Source organism: Hibiscus syriacus, unplaced genomic scaffold, assembly GCF_006381635.1.
Source record: "Hibiscus syriacus cultivar Baekdansim isolate YM2019G1 unplaced genomic scaffold, ASM638163v2 tig00110896_pilon, whole genome shotgun sequence".
Classification (NCBI taxonomy): domain Eukaryota; kingdom Viridiplantae; phylum Streptophyta; class Magnoliopsida; order Malvales; family Malvaceae; genus Hibiscus; species Hibiscus syriacus.
The window spans coordinates 240,205-250,337 of record NW_024062904.1 but is presented as its reverse complement, the minus strand read 5'-3'; positions in this window follow the sequence as shown (position 1 = coordinate 250,337).

The following is a 10,133-nucleotide window of genomic DNA, read 5'->3' as shown; positions in this document are numbered from 1 at the left end:
AAGATCCATACAAATATCTCAAGGAATTTCATATGGTCTGCTCCAGCATAAGACCACAGGGAGTAACCGATGACCAAATAAAACTTAGAGCTTTTCCTTTTTACTTAGCTAATTCGGCAAAGGAGTGGTTATTTTATCTTCCTCCTAATTCTGTTACTACATGGGCTCAAATGACTCGTCTTTTTCTTGACAGGTTTTTTCCTGTGGTGAAAGTAAGTGAACTACGAAGGAGAATACTTGGAATCAAGCAGCTTGATGGAGAGTCACTTTATGACTACTGGGAGCGGTTTAAGAAGTTATGTTCTAGTTGCCCACAACATGGGTTAACTGAACAAACACTCATTCAATACTTTTGTGAAGGATTATCTCCCCTGGAAATGAAGATGATCGAAATTGCCAGCGGTAGAGCCTTGGTGAATATGACTCCTACTAAGGCTAGAGACTTAATATCGACGATGGCCATAAATTCCCAACAATTTCGCACAAAAAATGAACCTTATCGAAGGGTTCATGAGATAAGTTCATCTTCATTAGAAAATAAAATAGACAAGTTAACTGAAGTCATAAACTCTCTGTTGTTGGAAAGACAGGACAAAACCGATTATGTGAAATATGTGTATTACCTGATCATCCAACAGACGACTGTCCACTAATTCAAGACGACACAACAGCTCAAGTCAACGCAGTCAGAAACGTTCTGGGACCTCCCCAAAGAGCTTATAATCCTTACGGTAATACATACAACCCAAGATGGAGGGATCATCTAAACTTCAGTTATACTCAGAACCCGAGACCGAATCAAGGCTATCAAGCGAGACCTCCACCACCGCAGAAGTCATCCTTAGAATTGATTGTCGAGAGGTTAGAACTATCCCAAGAAAAATTCCAGACTCGAACTGAAGCCCACTTCCAAGAGATGGACAAATAGATAAGCCAACTAACTCAAGTCGTAGGGAGATTAGAGTCACAAAGGAGGCTATCATCACAAACTGAGCCGAATCCAATAGAGAATGTTAGCACCATCACCCTTCGAAGCGGTACAATTGTTAAACAACCAGACCCAAAGGAAGTAAGCGCAAGATCCCAGAAGAAAGAAGAAACTTTGAACTCCAAAAGGGAAGAAGAAACAGCTGACGCAAGATCCGAGAAAAAGAATGATGAAGAACAAATGGACGACACAACGCCATCCCCTTATGACGTGCCACCACCTTTTCCATCGAGGTTAGTTAAAAAGGATAAAAAAACTGAGGAAAAGGAAATATTAGACATACTTTGGAAGGTAGAAGTTAACATACCTCTACTTTAGGTTATTTGGAAAGTTCCAAGGTATGCCCGGTTCTTGAAGGATCTTTGCACTAATAAAAGGCGACTTACCGGAAATGAGAAAGTGGATTTAGGTGCGAATGTCTCAGCAGTTTTCCAACAACCGCTTCCACCAAAGTATAAAGACCAATGTATGTTTTCAATACCTTGTAAAATTGGTGAGGTTAAAATCAAACGAGCTATGTGCAATCTAGGTGCCTCTATCAACTTAATGCCTCTCTCCTTCTATAATTTAATTTCCACCGAGCCTTTAAAGGAGACGAAAGTTATACTTCAGCTAGCTGACAAATCAATTATTTATCTTGAAGGACTGATAGAAAATGTTCTAGTAGAGGTAGAAAACTTAATTTTCCCTGCTGATTTTTATGTGATTAATATGGAAAATGATCGTAGCAAAATTGGTTCTGAAATCCTCCTCGGTCGTCCATTTCTGAGCACGGAAAATGCAAAAATTGACGTTCGAAGCGGTATTCTTACTATGGAGTTCGACGGTGAGATCTTAAAATTTGATGTTTATAAAGCAATAAGATATCTGGATAACGTGCATAGTATTAATTTTGTTGGCATTATTGAACTTGTTGATGATGAATCTAACTTTGTTGATGATGAATCTAACTTTGCCATAAATCGGATAATAAAAAAAACGACATAATGGATTTGGAAAATATTTACGTTGTTGATTCAGATTTGATCTTAACTCCTTTAAAAACTAAAGATTTAATTTCTCTTTTGCAGGTACCAAAAATTAAGTCGAAACCATCGAGAAATCGTTTGAAGAAATCAATTTTTGGTAAAAAAGATGTTTTGACGGCCATTCTTTTCGACATGATTTTTAATTTGGGAAATATTCGAAGAAATCTTAATCAGAATTTTCGAATTTCTCATAAGAAATTTCTTAGTTGGAAAAAGCGAATGAAGTGGAAGTGTTTGTCACGGAACATGTAGTCTGAATCAGGTTGTCAAGCTAACGATGTTAAACAAAAGCGCTTCATGGAAGGCAACCCATTGTTTTTCCGTTAAATTTTTATTTTTATTTTTATTTTCACTTTTTATTTTATTCGATCAAGCATGTTTAATTTAATTTTTTTTTATTTTACAGGAACCAAATATTTTTATTTGAACTTAAACGACGAGAAATTACAGAATCATCATACGAACAGTGCCAATTTCGAAACCTACAGTACAGTACACAATCGAACAAAGCAGAAAAAAGGGAGAAGCCCAACTGTGCGCACCGTTTCATAAACGGCGTACGTTAGCAAAACCCCTTGGAGTAGGGTGACGCACATTAGCAAAACTCAAAACCAATTTTTCCCACCTTTTATTTCTTTTCTGCCGCCCACACTCCCCAATTCTCTTTTCTTTACTTTGTCGTGGACCCTACCCCTATTATCACTACACTTTTTCAATTTTAACACCTATTATCATCAAACTCCAATCTCTATCAATCTACTTTTCAATTTTAAACTCACCTTTATCCACAAAAAAAAACAAAAACCCCATTTACTTCCAATCCAAACACCCCACGGCGGTAACCAAACTTAAACCCAGCCCCTTTCATCTTCTCCAACTCGATAGCCATCCCTAAACAAACGCAAAACTGTCGCCCCTTCTTCTCATCACCGCCGACGGTATCACCGAACCCTACGGCTTTTCTAACAAGTTCCCATGCCATCCAATCCTCTCTACTCCACGATGGTGCGCAGATGAAACCGACCCGACAACGCCAACGTTCCTCCACCCCGGACCAAGCACTGTTCGTCGTTCCTCTTCGCTGCTCTCGTCGTCTCCGTCATTCTAGTCCATGAAAAACTGTGGCAGCCTCTTCCTCTCGACCACACCTACTGGATTTCCATTTTGTTCCAATCATTCGGCGACAACGGATATTACTCCTAAGATGCCTTAGACGAGTGATGCTTGGATTCAATGGGCCTACTTGCGAGACCCCGAGTGCACCATACTTCGTTCCACCGGGTATCCTCACTCCTCGCAGCAAGCAAGTCTTCATGCGCCGAAACGCGCCAGTACCGCCACCCACAGCTCCCCGCCCGGACATGCAATCTCAAATGGATGAAGTCCACGACCGACTCCACTCTATCGAGACGAACATCACCGAGATCCTCTCCTACCTACGTCTTAGCGCTTTTCATTGTAGCCGAGGCCATAGCCGCGGTCGACACTAAATCCGGGGAGTACTCTATTCCTTGTCTTGCACTTTTATTTTACGTTTTGAGGCAAAAAGCTTTAAGTAAGGGGGAGTATAGTGTAAGATTGAATTTTCCTTTCCTTATCTTTATGTTTCAATGCTAGTATGTGTTGGTTGGATTTGTCAGAAATTTCATTGAATTTCTTTGTCTTGTTGAAAATTTTTGGAATGTTATGCTTGTTTGGGAACACATAATTGTTTAGGTTAGGATGTTCTTGATAGCGAATAACATGAATTGTGATAAGTTGATGCTTTTTGATATTTCATGCCTTTGTTGGTTGAAATGTGATTAGCTCAAAGCATGAAACAATCTGGTGAGATTTGAGCCTTTACGAGCATATCATTTTCGCTTGCATTTTGTTTGATTGAGTGTGTCGAATTTGGCATTGATATTCTAGAACCTGCATGTTGAATACTGTCGAGATTACACATGAACATGATGCTTAAAAATGATTTGGGCACCTTAGGATTAACCATCCTGTTTCCCCTACTAAATAACCTACCCATGCATTTTCCCCTTAGTTAAACATTTTTGAGCATATTTTCGCTTCTTTGTTTTCACCACATTTATAAACCCGAGCCTTTTTGTTTTATCCATCTTTTCTACCTTTTTCAGGGCAAGTGAATAATTTTACCATTGTATGCTCAATTGAAAAAAAAATGTTGAATGCGAAAAAAAGCAGTAGTTCGAAAAAAAATGCTGTTAAAAAAAAGACAAAAAAATAGAAAACAAAACAATAAAAGTGTGAAAAAAATCAAATGTATTTTGTTGTTTGACAATTAGTCTTTTATTCTTGGTGTGCTTAATGTTTTAATGGACTTGAGATTATCATTTGTTAGTTCATTGCCTTGAATATTTAGCCATATATTTAGCCTTTTCCCCACCTTTACCTAAGCCCCGTTACAACTAATAAAAGACCATTTGATTTATGCGTCTTGTTCTTATTAGTAGTAGAGATTTGATTTTCTTGTAGGCTTATGGTAATATCGTGTCAATTCTGACATTGAGCGTTTCTTTACCCCAAACACATTGAGTGATTTGAGTGAATCCCGGTAAGGTGTTGAGTTATAAGCATTAAGATTGATGAATGAATGGATATTGCAATTGCACTTGACTTGTTCCAATTAGTGATATTCAATTGATTGATGTCTTACTTCAATATTTCTTGTGGTCTCTACCTTGCCTTCCTTGAATGTGAAACTTGACAAGAACGATTTTGTGGAATTATTACTGTTGAATTGGTCGTGTTATACTTATTTCTGTACATGTCCTTACTTTCCAGAATTTGTGACAAAACGGGAGAATACTGCATTTTTTATTATTATTTGATGAGTGTTCAAAATCGTTAATCCTTGCTTGTTATTTCTTCCATTTTGTGGAATTATTGCTGCTGAATTGGTCGTGTTATACTTGTTTCTGAACAGGTCATTACTTTCCAGAATTTGTGACAAAACGGGCGAATTCTGCATTTTTTTTATTATTTAGTCACGGCTGGAGACATGGGCACGACTCTGGGCACGACGCGGTGTGACGTGGCAATTTCTAGAAGGTCCAGTCAGCGATGGCTTCTAGAAGATTTTGCACGCCTTCTGGAAGATGGACGAGCATAATTGTATTAGGAGACTAGTTTAAGTTTGAATTTAAATTTGAAAAACAATTATCTTAGGATTATTTTATTTATTTTCTTTGTTTATCCCTTAGGCTTTGAGAGGTTATAAATACCCACTTGGAGTAAGCCTAAACTCATAATTCGGATTACAATCTTTTTTTCTCTCTAGTTTTTATAAAAGCTTTCTCTTTTTACTTTTCAAGTTCTTTTCATTTTTCTTTTATTTTTCAAGCTTTGTTTTCAAAATGCTAAGTATGACTTTTGTCATGCTTAGCTAAACTTTTCATAAGCCGAGAGTTGTCGCGATGACTCAATTCCATCGCGAGAATTGAAACAGACCCTTAATATCTTCGGAATATCTCTCTCAATCTCTGTGCTTATTTTTCAAAATCAAAACAGTTTTCAAAATCAAAGATCGACTTTGGTCAAGAGGTTGTTGCGATTAAACGTGTAGGAGGAAGATTCGGCTTATAGAAAGCAATTCGACTTCCTGGGAACACACTTGGCAAGATAGCTTCGCCAAGAGGGAATTGAGATCGGAATTGACGGTTATCGAAGCAACAATCCGAGTCGGAAGCCACGAACTTAAACGGTAATTGATCTACGACAATTGATGTTGTTGAATCAATTAGCAAAGCCGGAATCAAAGATTGCCTTGGGTATTCGGTATACAAGATAGAGTCACGGGGATAGCCCTTGTAGATAAAGTAACCGTCGTGAATCCCGAAGAGAAAATATTATTCGATGATCATAAGGAAATTGAGTCAAAGCAAGGCTTGAGGCTATTTTTACAGTATTTATCCACAATCTCTACTCTCTTATTTTTATTTAAATTGTTTTTATTTATTTAATCGCTTTTATCACTTAAATATATTTATACCAAAATCCTCCCTTTTATTACTTTCACGCCTGGTTTAAAACAATCAAACATAAATTTGTAATTTTCTAAGTCCCTGAGGATTCGACCCTTATTTCTCTACACTACGCATTTCCTTATTGATTAATTGAGAAAAAGGTATTATTTTGACATCCAAAACGACAGTTGTCACTTTGCAACCACCAACTTGAGCGGGAGTGTAGAAACTGTTAACTAATTTTACTTTAGTTGCATAGTTTGTTAAGTTTGTTAAAATTCTGTTATTAAGTTAGTTATAGGAGTTATTTGAATATAAATAGGATTGTTTGATGTAATTAAAAGATAGAGGGAATAAAGCATTATTCTACCCAAATATTTTTACAATGGTAACGTTTGTAATGTTAAACACATGAATTGACCGAAAAAAGTTTATGCACTACTTAAAAAAGGTATAATTTGAACATTTCTTTTATATTAAGCCTAGAATAAATACATCTCCTAAATAAACAAGCCATTTTTTTAGAAAAATCCCATATATAATACAGGGAAATGGATCAAAAATATATATGTTGAATAGTTGAATTACCTATTTTCTTTCACTTAAATCCACGTGTTAACTCCAAGAAATCACATCAATAATTAAAAACCCAGAAATCTTGCCATTGCTTTTCGTTACTCCTTCAATATCAATCATGCCTGCGTCAGTTATTTAGAGCATGTTGATTCTATGATCCCACGTTGTTTTCTTCACATTGATATAGAGATTCGTTACGTTGCGTCTCTTTATCCGGGGATAACCTTACAAACGTTCAATGAGTTTGTCACCGGTCATCCTGGCATGTTTTTATTTGAACAAAATGTTCGTAACATCATACGTTTTATGGCCGCGGAGTCTGGAGCAACCCAAGAATTCGTTGATATTGTCCTTGTTCCTGATATCTTGTCTTATGCACGACATGCCGATAGTTTGCCTATGAACCTTGAACATCAAGTAATGAATATAAGAGTCGAGATGCTTGAGGTGGATCTCGATGACGAGATCGATGAGTTGGTTGATGAATCGCTGGAGAGTTCCTTGAATTTCACACCTGAAGTGAGTCGTCTATTAAAGATTTGAAAAGGGTCAAATATAGGACTATGAAGATGAAGATTATCGTATGTTGAAGAAGAGGAGGAAATTTGGAGAGGGTTCGAGTTCATGAAAAGAATGTGTTGTCTGTTTGGATGAGTTCATTGATCAGGACGAGGTTACGTTGATGCTTTGCGGCCATGTTTATCATTACAATTGTATTGTCGAGTGGTTGAAGACAAGTCATTTATGTCCGTTGTGTCGATATCATATGTCAATTTATTAAAAATTATTCTCTTTTTTTTGTATGTTGTGGATTGATTATTTTGATAAAAGCAATACAAAATTGATCAAAATTCTTAAAGTTTGAGATTCAATTAGCCAGTTTATTTTTAATATTAGAATTCAAGTGATTTACCGATATATTAGATTTAAAATCCACCATTGTCATGGCCTGGAACTGTTGGTAAGGTCAACAGTAACTTCAGAGGATTTTTATCGATAATGGGTAGCGATTTTGATTAATTGTAGTTAGATCATGAATGAAAATAGATTTTATTGTGTGAAAAAAGTGAATAAAAAGACTATATACAAACCTAAAACTTAAATAAACGGTTAAAATAACGGTTGTTAATTCAATACAAAATATTAATACACGAGACTATGGTGGTGTTTGTTTTTGCAGAGGTAAAAGGCCTGTAGTCTGCGGACCACATCTGCATCAGAAGAGGTGGACCAAAAGTCTGCAGTCTGCAAGAAGAAGACTATTTGTTTTTTAACTTCTACAGAATGCTAAAATAAACTGATTTTTTAAACTATACTCAAATAACCATTTTTGCTATTAATTTTTTAAAAATTATAAAATGTCATTAAATTTAATGAATTATTACAAAATAGTCACTATAATGTTGTAATAAATTATAAAAGTTAGATAATATAATAATAATTTATAGTATTTAGATAAATTTATTAATAATTTTATAATCTTTTAATAAATTTAATAAGTATTTTATAATTTTTTTAAAATTTATTGAAGAAAATGATCATTTGTATATAACTCAACGATATCTAATATATTTTATTTGAAAAAATATATTAAATAAATATTATATGAATTTTATTATTATAAATTATTACATCTACGGACTATTAGATTTTGGTTTTAATATTATATATCATTTTAAAAATTATTATTAAATCAATCGATAACGAAATCAATTTGATTTTAATTCAATCTGTTTGTTTCGGTTTAAGTAATTGTTAAAAAAAATTATATTTTAATTCTCAATTATTATCGATTCACAAATATATCAATACTCGATTTTATAATACATTTAAATCATCTTAATTTATTTAAGTGGTACAATCCGATTCTAGTAACATCAAAAAATATATATAATATATACTCCATATAATATACATCAATTAGTATTTTTCTATTTAGAAAAAATATATTATTTGTTTTTTATTTATTTATTCTGTATAAAGGGACTTTCGTACTTTACCAGATTTAAATGATAAGAATCAGATTTTTCAATAGTGTGAATATTTTTTTTATTAAAACATTTATTTTGTCTTTTAATGCTAATAATTGTATGTCCCCGTGATTTTCTAAGTTTTTATATAAAAAAAAGTTTACTAAGTTTAATTGTATAATATTTTTTACTAAGTTTAATATATTTTTTCAAATAAAGTATATTAGATATCGTTGAGTTATATACAAATGATCATTTTCGTCAATAAAGTTTAAAAAATTATAAAATACTTATTAAATTTATTAAAAGATTATAAAATTATTAATAAATTTATCTAAATACTATAAAATAATTATTATATTATCGAACTTTTATAATTTATTACAACATTGTAGTGACTATTTTATAATAATTCATTAAATTTAATGACATTTTATAATTTTAAAAAAATTAAGAGCAAAAATGATTGTTTGAAGAGCTTTGAAGACATAAGTCCACGTCAGCGTAAAGAAGAGGACGCGCAGATGTTAGAAGAGCTTCTGTCTTCTATAAAATATACGGTCTGCGAAGCCGAATGTCTGCGCGTGGTTTGCACGGCGCATACATAAGAGCTTTGAACACCTTAAACAGTGAAAACAAACACCACCTATATATCATTGGCAAGGTATATTAAAGAGCACACAAAAGGGGCAGACGAATTTTATTCTACTCAAAATGTATTTGAGGATATAATCCTTTACCTATATAATTTTTAATGAAGAAAAAGTAAGCGTACTCTCGTTAGTCATGTACCCTTCTAAGATCCTTTCAACACGAAAAAGTTACTGAACAATTTAATATATACTTTATGGATATATTCCAGTATCCAACAGTCTTATTATAGTATGTAAAAAGCCGGATAGGGTTTTGCTAATTTATTGTGTACATCAGTCATATATTTAAGTTTAATCTCACATCTGTCTCATGAAAATTTTAAATCTCAATAAGTTTATTTATAATTTGTAAGTAAATAAATATGACAATATTCTGCTGAAGAAAATAAATTTTAATTCTTTGATCATCCCCAATATGTCAAGATGGGACAAATTGATTTTTAAAAATTTCAATGTCAAAACAATTGAAAGATAAAAAATTGAACAACGATTTTGAAGTTATTCAACTTCTAAATCAAGTATATATCAATCATCCACACAAAAGATTTCTCAAATCCACTAGATTTATTGACCTCGGATGTAGCCTTACAAATATCTCTAAATTTATATCCTAAAGCTTTGGTTACACTCTCCAAAAGAGAATTGCAAATTTAACAAATTAAAAAAAAATATTACAAGGTAAACGAGTTTGCGAAAAATCAAACTTAAACATAAAAATCAAACTCATATTTACTCTAGATGAGCCTACATTAGAATTTTATCACGAGTGGAGCTTAAACTTTAAGAGTGAATAATACAAGTTGAAATCAAACCGTTGAGTAGGTTAGTGTGAGTGTGGATGGTTTCTTTTTTCTTCTTGAAATAAAAGAATTGCATGGAGAAGGGAATGTATGTGTTGGGGCTATAAAGTTATCGTTTTCTGTAAAATTGTTTAGCTCCAA